At 42.3% G+C, this 14276-nt stretch overlaps 1 protein-coding gene across 1 annotated transcript in view; it reads left to right on the top strand.

The window, feature by feature from the left end:
* The window catches only part of LOC134569373 (uncharacterized), a 394137-nt gene that overhangs the window by 41837 nt on the left and 338024 nt on the right, over window positions 1-14276 (top strand). The gene's annotated exons all lie outside the window — the stretch shown is intronic.

The raw sequence follows: 14276 nt of genomic DNA, 5'->3' as shown, positions 1-14276 counted from the left end.
GTATTTGTTTTGGAAATGTATTATCCTTTGGTAAAGTGATACATTGTTGTACTAACTTGTATGGCTTGAATAAGGCTGTTGTTTGTAATTATTTAAAGCTATGAGATATTTGAAGTTGGTTCACAATTGACCTATGTATTTATAAATTATTTTTTATTTTTTTTATCAGTGCTGTGATGTGTAATCTATATTGATAATTTTGATGTGGATATGTATTGGGTGAATGATGAGTGTTTTGTTAGTTTTTATTTTGTTTTTGTTTTTTCTTCAAAGGTGTTTTTATTGGTATACATCTGGGTGGTTTTTTTTTTAGGTGTAACAAACTCGTATTTTTTGGTCGTTTGTATACAAGTCCAGTAGTGCCAACTGTTTTGGATTTTGTTGTTGTGCAAATTTGAAGATTTTTAAATGTGTCCTTGGTCAATTTCAAGTCCTGAAATGATCAAAAAAAAATAAAAAATAAAATATACTATTGGAGCAGATTGTAAATATTTTGGAGCAGAGCTCCCTGTACCCTGGTTGGGTACCGCTTCCTAGCTGGAACAGGGGAAATCCTCTGCACCAGTCACAGTGGCTTGACTGCAGTCCTCCTGGAGCCTCTCCATCCTGCAGCAGGATAGGGGACTAGCTCTATTCTCTCCCAGGGACCGGATGACACACAGTCCTGGGAGCTCTAGTAATTACAAGGACTTTCCCTGCCGAATCCTCCACAAGCTGGAACAAGGGCTGAGCAGTGATTATAGCCCTTTCCCCTCCCTTTAACTAGATGCATAGCTCTGGGAGTACAACTGATTTTAATGAGCCAAACTCGTCCTTTTATGCACATACCCCATTATGAGGGTCTCCATTGTATTCAACACCACTCCCAGGAATCTCTGGGCCTGGGAGATAATTGTGTTCAAGACCAGTAAGCTAATTATCTCCCAGGAACAGAGAGCCAAACACAAAAATATAAAAACCTATAAGTATCCAAAAGCATCATAAAAATATATAATAACCCCACAAATAATAAGTCTTTAAATAGCCTTGATCTGAGCACCCAAGTTCTCCAAATAGCGCTCCAATCCATGCAGTGTAGGGGAAACGCCACCATGTTAAATTTTTGACCAGCCGCACACATGGTCCCATGCCCAAAATAGTTCCAGGGCGTTTGGTGATTTTGCCAGTCAACGTTCGGGAGCTCCTGCAGCCGCAGTACGGGGTGCTCTGGTTGACTCTTAGGTAACGTTTGTTCCCCTTAGTCTCAGGCACCTTCCCTCCAAAAATCGCTCTTCTGGCGGATTTCAAAGTGGTTTAAAACCGCAAACTAAGTTGTTCGGGAACCGCACGTTCACCCCATGCCATAACATTAGCAAATGATTCCCACTGAGGGTGACTGGATAAGTACCGCTGGGACTATTTGTGGGTTTGGTTCATGTGAACGTCCACCACAGAGCCAGTGTTCGGTTCTGTTCACATAAAGGGAAAGTGTCGAACCAGGGGCACACAGGGTAAGCTACTGAAGGCGGCTGGGCAGGGTAACTTCCAAATGGTGTCCCAGACCTGGACCATAGTCGGTGGGCAGGAGGCCGGCTTCTACACTACTCCCAGGAGTCCGTGGCAAACGTATGTGGGAAGGGGCGTTTGTCACATAAATAGAGAAAGTTATAGCACCTAACTGCATAGTTTTGTTGACATTTTTCTATGATTTCTATGATGAAATCAATTTTATTTCTTTTTATTTGGCTAAAACAATAGTTCAAGCAAACATAAATAAAATTTGAAAAAAGGAAAAGTCTGTTTTTAAAACTCTTTCTCTAATTCAAAATGAACCATTTTGTTGAACCTGTTCCTATTGTTTAAATTGTAATAAACACATGCTTGATGTGTCTAGAAATTTCTTTGTGAATTTTTTTTATTTTATTTAAACTGAAATTATTTTTGGCTATGTCTGGACACACCGTGTCTGCTCAGAGACTTTATAGTTTTAAAACAGATGATACTTTTTCAATGCGAAACTGTGTTTCGGGTTCATGTGACTTAATGTGAATTTGCTATGCATGTGAGCAACAGACTATTCAGAATGCATACGTAATGCCACATGCATTCTCTGCTACTACTTAGTGCAAAAATAGCATACTAAAAGCATATAAAAACAGCCGTGACTTTCTGAAGTGCTCTAAATGGAATATACTTCATTGTTACTCACAAAAATGGCATCTGTTCCATAAATGTAAGATAAAATTGCCACTGCATTGGCGACTAGTTAATGTGGAAACTGTACTGAAAGTAAGATAGATAAGATTATTCTTTTGTACGTATAGATAATGTTTTTAACAAAACATGCTTTTAAGTTGTCTAAAACAGACTGCGTAATTTACGAAAAGTATTCTGGTGTAAAAGCAAGTATTCCTACTAAAATATATAAAAGATTAACATATTTAGGTCAGCAATAGATTATCCAGATAACAATAGACCTGCGGTTCTTTCAGAGACATTGCTTAAAATATTATACACCGGAAAGGCTTTAAGAAAATATATCTAAAATCTAAATTAAAACCAAGATGATAAAAAGAAAAACATTTTATAACTGAAAAAGTGATAACAAAATTATTAAAAAGCCTTAATAGAAATTCTATTTTAGAAGCACATATGAGTCAATTACCATCGAGAAGTTGAGCTGGAACTGGGTGTGCAGTGGGTGGGGACAGCTGTTGCTTCCAGAAGCTATCTCTTCAGGAAAATGCTATGGAGTAACCATTCAAGTCACATCCTCTTGGGAAATCCAGAGATTAAACCAGTTCTGCTTTTGTCAAACTACTTGATTATTAAATAGACAGAATCCTTTATAACACGTTTTGTGTTGCAGGTGTGGCTGACGGGGAAAAGTAACCCCCCCAAGTACTCTGTAATACTGAGAGCAAAATAACCTCTCCAACTACATAATTTGTGACCATGCCACTTTAATGCATAATATTTGGAGTTAATTATACAGCACAGTGTGGGGGTATTGCTGTGGATTCAGGTTTTAATGCAGCGGGATAAAGTTTTAATACAGTATGACTTTGGATTAATACAGCAGATGTGGAATATATAAGTGTGTGTGTGTGTGTGTGTGTGTGTGTGTATGTGTGTATTGTTAAGAGCACATCCGGATTTAGGATTGGATTTAGGGCATGGTATATGGCTGGTTATGGAGGTAACATAAAGGGACACTCCACTACTCAAAAAATAAACACTGTTTAAAAAACCCTCACTGAAAACATGTAGGCATTTTATTGAACATTCTTGCTCATTGGGGTACAGTTAAATATTATTTGCAAAAGCTGCAGATCTTTTTTTTTTTTTCTGCAGCTTTTGCAAGCCCTCTCCTTCTAACCCCACCCAGACTTTCTGTGTGGCTGTCCAATCAGACTTCCCAAGGCAGCTAAATGAGAAGTCTTTGCAAGGCAGGTGCCCTGGGCAATTTCTGCTTCTTGAGTTTAGCACCACTGAGCTGAGAAAGCCAGGAAGTAACAGACCTGTTGTTTGACAGCCAGAGGGGTGTAACAATTTTAATTTATAAAAGTGTAAATTTCTGTTGAAATCTGTCTTGTTTGGTATAATATATGCGGTTAGCAGCCTGAGAGAAAGGGAGTGTGTGTGTGTATACAGTAGATGCAGAGAGTTTGTGCATAAGCGCTGTAGTGTGTGTGTAGGGACAGTAGAGAGGGTGAGTGCTTAGGGAATGTAGTGTGTGTTTTTGTGAATAGGGGATCTAGTGTGTACTTAGAGGAGCTGGAGTGTGTAAAAGGCATGTAGTGTGTATAGGTGTGTGTGTGTGTGGAGCATAGGGTCTATTTATTGAGGGGGATGAGATGCGAGCAAGTGTATTTAATTATATATTTTTTTATCTTAAAAAAAAAAAGTGGTTTATATCTGCCCGCTTCCCCCCCCCCCCCCCCCCACCCACACACTTCTTACCTTTTCTTAAGGGAGGAGGGACATTGCAAGCCTTGGTGATACATTAATGGGGGTAAGTAACTCTAGCCTGCAGGCATAGTCAACTCTTGGAAGAGAAGAGAGTAGCAAATATAGTGCTCACTGTGTAAAATCACAATAAAAAAATATATATATATATATAGGAACTGTAAAGATCCTGATGAAAGCCACGGACGTTGGCTGAAACGTCGATCATATTTTAAAGAAATGAAATAAAAAGGAATTGTTTTAAAGAAACAAAGACCTCTTTCTCAATATTTGTATATTAATTATGGCATTGGCTAAAGTGCACCAGGCATTACTACATTAAAGGGTGTGTGTGCAAGGACACAAAGGACATTTTATTTATATATATATATATATATATATATATATATATATATATAATATATATATACACACACACACCTTGGTAGAGAGCACTCGTAGGACTTGTCGTGGTAAAATAGATGCTTTTATTCAGCAATCAAAAATCACAGTATGTCAGTGTCGATGTTTCAGTCGATCTGGACTTTTATCAAGACAACAAATAAGTGATACCATAGTAGTTTATATACAAACAAAAATGGTGCTTGTTAGAGGGTGAGTGAAGATGAAAACGAGGTTGAGTGAGATCATGTGTGACGTGCCTCAGAACACTATACATCATTAGATTAATTAACCCTGTGGGGTGTGGTTTCCAGAGAAAAGGTGAGTAAGGAAATAAATATTTACATATATACAAAGTACAGAGGAGGTCAAAAGATGATCTGTTGGTGGGACCCAGATAACACTAATATGGTATAAATAAGAAAAATATCAATTTGTACATATTAAGTTATAGGTAGAGATGTCCCGAATAGTTCCTGGCGAACATAGTTTGTTCGCCACGTATGGCGAACATATGCGATGTTTGGTCCGCCCCCTATTCGTTGTCATTGAGTAAACTTTGACCCTGTACCTCACAGTCAGCAGACACATTCCAGCCAATCAGCAGCAGACCCTACCTCCCAGACCCTCACACCTCCTTGACAGCATCCATTTTAGATTCATTCGGAAGCTGCATTCTTTTTTTTAATTTTTTTTTTAGACAGAAGTGTGTTATATTTGAGCATGCTAGGCTGAACGTGCGTATATCATGGCTAGTTGCACTGAGGGTATGAGTATATAGCAGTACATTGTTGTGAAAGATGGCTGTCATGTTTAGGGTGTAGCTTGCACGTTATCAACTGTGCATTTATATCAGCAGCTCCACCACTAGTTATAAATCAGGTGTGAGTTGCCCCATGAGATGAGACTAGTGAATAACATAATACATGAACGGTTAAGGTAAAGGCATGTAAGAAACTACGACAATAAACTCTTTAGGAGGTGAAATAATGACATGTTTAAACGCTTGCTACTTTACGATTAGTTAATGTGCAGAGAGCAGTTCATGTGATCAAAGGCATGGTGTGGAGGATCGGATATAGTGGGAGATGCTTGGCAGGCTGCTGTATACTGCTTGTGCTCATCCGATCCCTTCTGGGCGCCAGGTGCAGACCCTGGGAGTCCCTGATACCTGGAACAACAAAGGCAAGTCTCTGGCTGAGTGCCGGGTTCGCGGCTTGAGGCGGTGGAAGCTTGTTTTGTCGGGTGGTCGGATCTGTCCCGGTGGTGCTTCACGTCCGGTGCGGGATTGTGGTGGCTTAAGGTGGAGGCGAGTGCTTGACGTGGGGCAGGCTCTGCATTTCTGTTTGTGCCTCCGGTCCCATCTTCGAAGCCTTTTGCGTTGGTGGATTTTAATGGGGACTGCTTCGCTTAGCTGTGGTGGAGCTTGTTGGGGCTGTGGTGGAGCTTGTTGGGGCTTCCTGCTTATTTGCTTCCAAAATTGATTAGTCTGTCCAGCTTAGACTCAATATCCTGCCATGCTTTGCTGGTACCAGGAGGACACGTGGCTGCCGCCATATTGGGAGAGTCGCAGATGAGTATGTCAGCCTGGGCGGCTGTGCTCTGTGCGTCCATTAGTTCCAGACAGCCTCTCAGGGGTGGACCGGGATAACCCCCACCGGTCCGAGGGGGGGGGTAACGGAGCTCCTGCTGGGAAGTAGCTGCTCCTGGGCATCCCAGGATCGGGAGATCGGCCGCCTCTCCCGCCCAGTGAGCACCAGTCCACACTTGCCACACGGAGGTAAGTAAGACTCGAGTTGCTGACCGCTGTTAAGCATGTCGGGTCGGTCAGGTAGGAGCAACATTGCTGGGTCATCCCCTTCTGGGGTGAAATTCGCTTGTTGATAGCTGCTTAAAGTGAGATATTGAGGGAGCTCACACGAAGTGCGTCTTTCGTCCATGACAGCTAGGCCCCGCCCCCCGGAAGCTGCATTCTTAGTGAGAGGTGGGACAGTAAAACTGCTGCTGATTTAATAGGGAAATCGATAGCTAGGCTAGTGTATTCAGTGTCTACTACAGTCCTGAAGGACTCGTCTGATCTCTGCTTTAAGGACAGCACCCGAAAAAGCCCTTTTTAGGGCTAGAACATCAGTCTGCTTTTTTCCTGTGTAATCTAATTGCAGTTGCCTGCCTGCCAGCGTGTGTCAGGCTCACATCATATACTGTGCCCACTTTCCCAGTGCCACCACTCATATCTGGTGTCACAATAGCTTGCATTTAAAAAAAACAAAAAAAAACTTTTTTGACTGTAATATAATAGCAGTCAGTTTCCTTCACACGTGTGCGTTTCAGGGCCTGCCAGGGCACAGTGTCACACCAGTGCAACTCATATCTGGTGTAACAGTAGTGTACATTTAAAAAACAAAAAAAAATATTTTGACTGTAATAGATTGAATAGCAGTTAGTTGTCTGCAAGCGTGTGTGTCAGGCCTACAGCGTCTACTCTGCCAACTTCTGCCAGTGCACAGTGCCACTCATATCTGTTGTCACAGTAGCTTACACGCATAGTACCACTAATCAGGAAAAAAAATGACAGGCAGAGGCAGGCCACCCCGCAGGGGCCGTCATGGTCGTGTTGCTGTGATTCCCTTTGGCCCTAGAATAATGCCCAGTGTTCAGAGGCCACGTACCCTGAACTCGAAAAGTTCTGAGGACATAGTTGACTGGCTAACACAGGACACCCAATCTTCTACAGCTTCCGCTCAGAACCTTGACGCACCATCCCCATCCTCCTCCAGCTTAGCTTCGGGCACCTCTCAAGTTACCACTCGCCCGCCTGCCGCCACCACCAACACTAGCACCACAGCCGCTTCACTTGATCTGTCAGAGGAGTTATTTACACATCAGTTGGAAGAAATGAGTGATTTGCAACCATTATTGCCAGAGGATGTAGATAACAGGGATATGTCTCAGTCAGGCAGCATTACACACATGGACGTACGGTGTGATGATGATGATGATGTACCCGCTGCTGCTTCCTTTGCTGAGTTGTCAGATACAAGTGAAGCGGTTGATGATGACAATGCGTCCGTGGATGTCACGTGGGTGCCTGCTAGAAGAGAAGAAGAACAGGGGGAAAGTTCAGATGGGGAGACAGAGAGGAGGAGGAGACAAGTTGGAAGCAGGGGGAGGTCATCGCAAGGAGCTAGTGGCACAGTCAGACAGCATGCATCGGCACCCGGGGTCAGCCAGACAGCACGCCAATCAACGCATGCTGTTGCCACCACCAGAATGCCGTCATTGCAGAGCTCAGCAGTGTGGCCTTTTTTTGGTGTGTCTGCCTCTGACAACAGTTTGCGGTGCGTTAAACGGGGAGTTTGGTCTGTCACTGTGAAGCGGGCGTAACCCTTACACTACCTGATCGATACAACATCATACCTGATGTTTTAAATCCCGTTATTCCAATCAATTTAGGAATGTTAGGGGATTTATGCCCTTTATGGATTAAAAGCAGACTCTGCATCAACTATGTAATTTTCCATGGGAGTTTTGCCATGGATCCCCCTCCGGCATGCCACAGTCCAGGTGTTAGTCCCCTTGAAACAACTTTTCCATCACTATTGTGGCCAGAAAGAGTCCATGTTGTTTTTAAAATTCACCTGCCCATTGAAGTCTATGGCGGTTCGCCCGGTTCGCCCGTTCGCGAACATTTGCGGAAATTCGCGATCGCCATTCGCGAACGGAAGATTTTATGTTTGCGACATCTCTAGTTATAGGGTTAGAGAACCACCAAAGATAATCAGTAGATCTAGGACGAGAGATCATTACGAAAGATACAACTGTAAAAGTTGTAATAGCCACAGGGTATAGTAATAGAGAATCATGAATAGTATAGTGGACATAGAAAAAATGCGATACGGGACATAATACCCTGAATGAATATGTAAGCAATTCTCAATGTATTTGTAGCGGAATGCATTCAGCCTGTCCTGTACTATTCCTATGTAACTGTGTTCAGTATGTGATTCGTATAGTAATTTTCACATTGCCAGTGTATTTCTATGTGTTAAACGTATGTTGTTCGCTAGTTTCCATCCGTACACTATACGAAGGGAAACTTCCGAACTGGCGGACCACCCCAGAGAGAAGTGTGGCAGCTATTAAGGTTCACACTTTCTCTGACCGCAGGTTAACAGGCTCGTTATGTATGTATCTGGGTGGTCGTTGTTCGTATGCGTACATGTGGCGGCGGCCATCTTACGCATATGAATCTCAGCGGTGTTTGGTCGTCGAGTGCCTGGAACTCAAATCGGCCACTCGATTACCCGAACACCGCTGAGACCTCCAGAGTTCCATAACTCCCGAATGGGAAGGTTAATCAGAACCCCGTTCGGTAGTTCTAAAGTACCGAACGAGGGGATTCGTATAAAGGGAAAGTTAACCATGGATGGCAGTATTTTCTATGTAATTCACCACCCGAACAAAGACCGACCGCAGGGCCAAAATGTATGGAACCCTTTTCGGATACCACCTCATGTGCGGTCGGTCAAATTACACCCTCCACCTAACTCATATTTAAATAGGTGCTTCCTGTAATTGAAACTCCAATCTTTAGTGTGAGATAATGATGATATTAATGTGTAAAGACATTATTAATCTTATTGGAGGAAGTGAATAAAAATAGATGTAAATGAATATGAAATAATAAAAAAAAAATATAAAAATGGAATTAAGAATAAGAATGAATATAAATAGATAGTGAGGTTTTTTTCAATATTATTTTTACTATCTCCCACTAAAGATTGGAGTTTCAATTACAGGAAGCACCTATTTAAATATGACAACAATCTCTATAAACATTGTTACCATTACACAGATGAATAAAATACCATTTACTGTTTAGCTTCCATAGCTTTTAAGAAAATCATAAAGAGAGGAGAGATGACACTACACCTCTCCTCCCTCCGGAGGTCCACATACGCAATGCAGAAATAGAATATACCCACACATAAACCACGTGGGATATTATTATTAAAATATAAGAGGTGTGGTTATACCCATACCCTTTCCCACCTGCTCGCGGACATGCGCAACGTTCGCAAAATATTACACACATGCACACAAGGTCCGCCGTGTAAACACAGAAATGACTCGATATATCACGTAACGCGGAAGTATTACCGAGTGAATTCAGGATGCCAGGTATAAAAGGTGTAAAAGAGTATTTTATTGATACAAAATATATAAAATCTACAATGCGTTTTGCCGGTTTGAAACAACCAATATTGGAACTTTCTGGAAGTACTATCTGCCACACATATCCCAGAAGTGGGGATCATTCCACTTCACGCTATATATATGAGAGCAGGATATAGCTCTGGTAAATGTGAGTAATATACTATCCAGTTTTTATTATGTATTACAATTTATTTTATACTGTGCCATTGGAGTCCCCTTCTTTTTATGTCTTGCATGTACCTCTGGAACTACAATAACTATTCTACCAAGAACGTCTAGTGCAATCAAGCTGAGCCATTTTTCTCAAAGACTTTTATCCAACATATATTTTATGTAAACATATTTTTATCCTTCTATTTTATTGTATTTGATCTGTTTTTATAGGACACTTTGATTATTTTGGAATATTCCTACCCTTTTAGGTGCATCCTTATCTCCCTTGCATTTTTATCTCTATCTAGTGTGGGGTATCAAGAGGGAACCCCTATCATTCTAAGGAGGGCTGCCTTACTTTATAATTTTCTTATTTTTGTAACTCTATTTAGCGCTAATCCTTCTGTGAATCTCATCCATAGTTCACTCCTCCCTGATCCTCCTCTCCCCTCACTCTGCTGGAAAAAGGTCCATTGAGAGAGATTTTGATCTCCCCAACAGCCCAAGATCTCTCCAACAGCTAATTCTGCATGGGCCAGGAGTAGAAATCAATGGATATGCCCTTTCTGCATTGAAGCCCACCAGACATTGCCTGATTGCCTGACTGCAAGCTTTGTTTGCAATATATCTAAATGGACAAATTGAACAATTTGTTTACTGTAATCTTGAAGCAGAAATATACATTTACACAAGCTGACACAGAGCAAAGTAGATATTCAACTAATATCTTCACAGAGGCTATCCGAACTTGGAGATAATAGAGAATGATTGGTATTTCGGAATGTCATGGCAGGGAGCAACCATTCATATTCTATAAAGTTACAAAAAAAGAAGCAATGAGCATCGCCACCTGTCTAACCGGCAAACGTCAGTACACCGGCAACCCTTTATGAGGTGCTTTGTCCTACCCTCACCCTCACCATTGGAATAAATAAACTCCCCTCCACTTCTTCATCATCATCATCATCCAAATTCTCTCTGTGGCGATCCTCCTTACTGGATTATGTGTAGGGAAGACAGTGGTTAGGGAGGACAGTGGTGGTTGTGTGTGTTGGTATGAGATGCTTTTCTTCTGGGCTTGTTAATGATGCTGCTGGAGGTGAAGTTACTCTCCGGGCAACTAAGGATTTAATCTCTGTATGTGTTTCTAAGCGAAATGCTGCACATACAGACTTCCAGCACTGACCACTGCAAATCAATGAAGTAGTGATGGTGCTTGGAGTAACTTTTTAACAACAATGGTAAGTTACACAAAGACTAGCTTTACAACAACTATTACAAGCACTATTTTGGGTTATTGGGATTTTCTTGTGTAGGTAGCAGGAATGATGCTGCACTTGATGTGTTTTGATGTTGTCAAATGCTCTTTGGATTGTTGCATTGAACGTATACATTCTTTTTCCCATGATGGCATTATAGATCTTTCATACATGATGCAACCATATGATCAGGGCCAGATTAAGAGCCCAGTGGGCCTGGAGCTGACAATTATGATGGGCCTAATTACAGAATCTTATCGACCAAAAACACTGAAACAATCATACCTCCCAAGCATCATGTATCTGATGGAGATGGTGTTGGAGGGAAACTCATAGGATGCAGCTTTAAGAAAACACATACTCCATGCTAATCTCTCTCTAATTTATGCTTTCATCTTTCAAGTAAATCCATACCCCCTAACAGCAGTGTCCAGTGAAGCAGGAAGTCAATGGGCAGAGTAAAAGGGTGTGCCACTGATGTGAGTCACGTGACCAGAACTGCCAAAAGGGGTGAACATGCCCAAAAAGGGGGCATGTCTGTCCAAAGAATTGGAAGGCCAGCCTGGCATGAATGCATGTCAGGCTGACTGCCAATCATGCAGACTGGACAATTAAGGGCATACTATGCAGACAGCACCCTGAGCTTGACATAAATGCATCAAATGATGCTCCTACTCCACGCTTTCTAAGGACTGTCCCCTAGCTCTCACATGTCCACTTGTCTCCTTATCTTCTTACTAGCAGGCAGAAGTTCCTGGTATATAGTCTGGGATGGAGTAAAGGTGTATGTAGTAAGTGTAGAAGAAAGGGGACATGCCACAGTGTTAGAGAAACCAAGGTCTGCATTACCTAAACTTATTTTATTGTCAGCCAGTCCACACGGGTTTTGTTGCCATACATCCCTCTTAAGCTTCCAAACTTAAAAGGACACTATAGTCACCAGAACAACTACAGCTTATTGTATTTGTTCTGGTAAGTAGAATCATTTCCTTCAGGCTTTTTGCAGTAAACAGTCTTTTCAGAGAAAATAACTCCACTGGCCACTCCTTACATGACTACTAGAGGTGCTTCTTTGGGCAGTACTGCCTAGTGTGCAGCACTTCCATTCAGTGTCTCCACCCTCTGCATGCAGACACTGAACTTTCCTCATAGAGATGCATTGATTCAATTTATCTTTATGAGGAGATGCTGATGGCCAGGGATATGTTTGACTTGTGCTGGCTCTGCCCCTGATACTGCCTAGTTGACAGTTTCAGCCAATCCTATAGGGAAGCATTGTAATTTGCTCAGACCACCACTTCTGATTATGTCAGCATACAGAGTCAGTTCAGAGGCAGATCCAGTAGCTGCAGACTTTAATACAAGTTAGATTTTACTATATTTAGGGAGGCGAGAGAGGGCCAGGGGGGCTAGGTGTTTTTTACATAATAGGGTCAGAAATACATGATTGTGTTCCTGACCCTATAGTATTCCTTTAAGCAAGAGTATGTGAAGAGTAGTTAGGGTTGCCAACTTTCTTGGAAAAAAAATACCAGCCTTTGTATAATTAATTAGTTATGAGTGACATCACATTATGTAAATCACAAGGAGTGACATAAGAGAAAATTCTGTAAAATCACCAACAAACTACTCACAGTTTGATTCTGCTGCATAGATGAATTGCTACCAGTGTCTTCCTGTCTCCCAGTGTCACAGTCTTGCAAGTCTCCCCATTTCTCCCAGTGTCCCCATGTCTCAGTGTATCCCCATGTCACTAGGATACTAGGGAACACAGGGAGACCCGGGAACACAGGGAGACCCGGGAACACAGGGAGACCCGGGAACACAGGGAGACCCGGGAACACAGGGAGACATGGGGGCACTGAGACACTTGGGGACACTGGGAGACATGGGGGCACTGGGAGACATGGAGACACTGAGACATTTGGGGACACTGGGAGAAATGGTGACACTGAGACACTAGGGATACAGAGACATGGGGACACTGAAACATTTGGGGACACTAAGACACATGGGAACACAGACACTGGGAGCCTAGGGGACACTGAGACACTAGGGACACTGTCTGGAAAACAGACACTTTGGGACACTTGTGGACACAAACATGGGGACACTGGGAGACATGCAGACACAGACATTTGGGGACACTGGGAGACATGGGGACACAGACACTGGGAGACTTGGGGACACTGGGAGACATAGGATAGTGTCTCCATGTCCCAATGTCTCAGTGTCTCCCAATGTACCTATGTCTCACAGCGTCCCCATGTGTCTCAGCGTCCCCTAGTGTCTCAGTGTCATTAAGTTTTCCAGTGTCCCCAAGTATCTCAGTGTCCCTAGGTCTCCCAATGCCCCCTAGTGTCTGTGTCCCCATGTGTCCCCTAGTGTCTGTGTCCCCATGTGTCCCCTAGTGTCTGTGTCCCCATGTGTCCCCTAGTGCCTGTGTCCCCATGTCTCCCTGCTGCCTTTCCCCCATCCCTCACTTACCTGAGCTGTAGAGCTGCTGTCTGGACTCTCTGTGCTGTGTAGCTGCTCCCCCATGGATTAGTGAGTAGTACAGAGAGGCAGGGATATGCTGTAACTTCCTATCCCTGCCTCTCTCCACACACAGTGACCCCTACTAGCCGGTGCTGGTATTGCAGAGTAATCTCCGTTTATACTGAGAAAAATTCCTGCATTTGTATTGCCGGTATTACTGCAATACCGGCACGGCCAGGCAGCCTCAAATACCATCTGTGCCAGTAAAATACCAGTCAGGTGGCAAACCGAAGAGTAGTGTGTAAAAAAAAAAACAAAAAAAAAAAAAAAACCTGCAGCTCCATCAGCCCCTATGTTAATCCGGCCCTAGATATGATCTGTCCTAACTCACATTGTGTTCCTGAATGGCATCTGAGTTACAGAGAGCTACACCTATAAGTTAATATTTATTGAATATATTCCAAGTTAGATGTATATGAACAATATTTCTAAAGCCTTCATTAACCAACAGGCGCAAATGAACATAGAAAAGTTAAATGTTTTACAAAAAATGGGCCCTAGGAATCAAACTCTCAACACGCTCTGCTATATCCCGATCACTAATGCAAGTGGTTCCTTTCTTTTTTTCTTAAAATATGTCAATTTTTTTTCTGCTATATTATTTATTTATTTATTTTTGCTCTTTTCTTAAATAGCCTTAAACTGAATAATTTCGGGGGAAAAAAGTCTGAAATAAAGTTAACGCCCAGATTAAATTTTAAAGGCTCATTTGTTTCCTTTAAACACACTTTTTTTTTTTTTAAAGAAAGCTCTTAATTTATCTGTAGCCAAAAGTAATTC

The sequence above is a fragment of the Pelobates fuscus genome, chromosome 7 (genome assembly GCF_036172605.1).
Source record: "Pelobates fuscus isolate aPelFus1 chromosome 7, aPelFus1.pri, whole genome shotgun sequence".
Taxonomy (NCBI): domain Eukaryota; kingdom Metazoa; phylum Chordata; class Amphibia; order Anura; family Pelobatidae; genus Pelobates; species Pelobates fuscus.
This window is presented reverse-complemented; position numbering and strand designations above follow the sequence as displayed.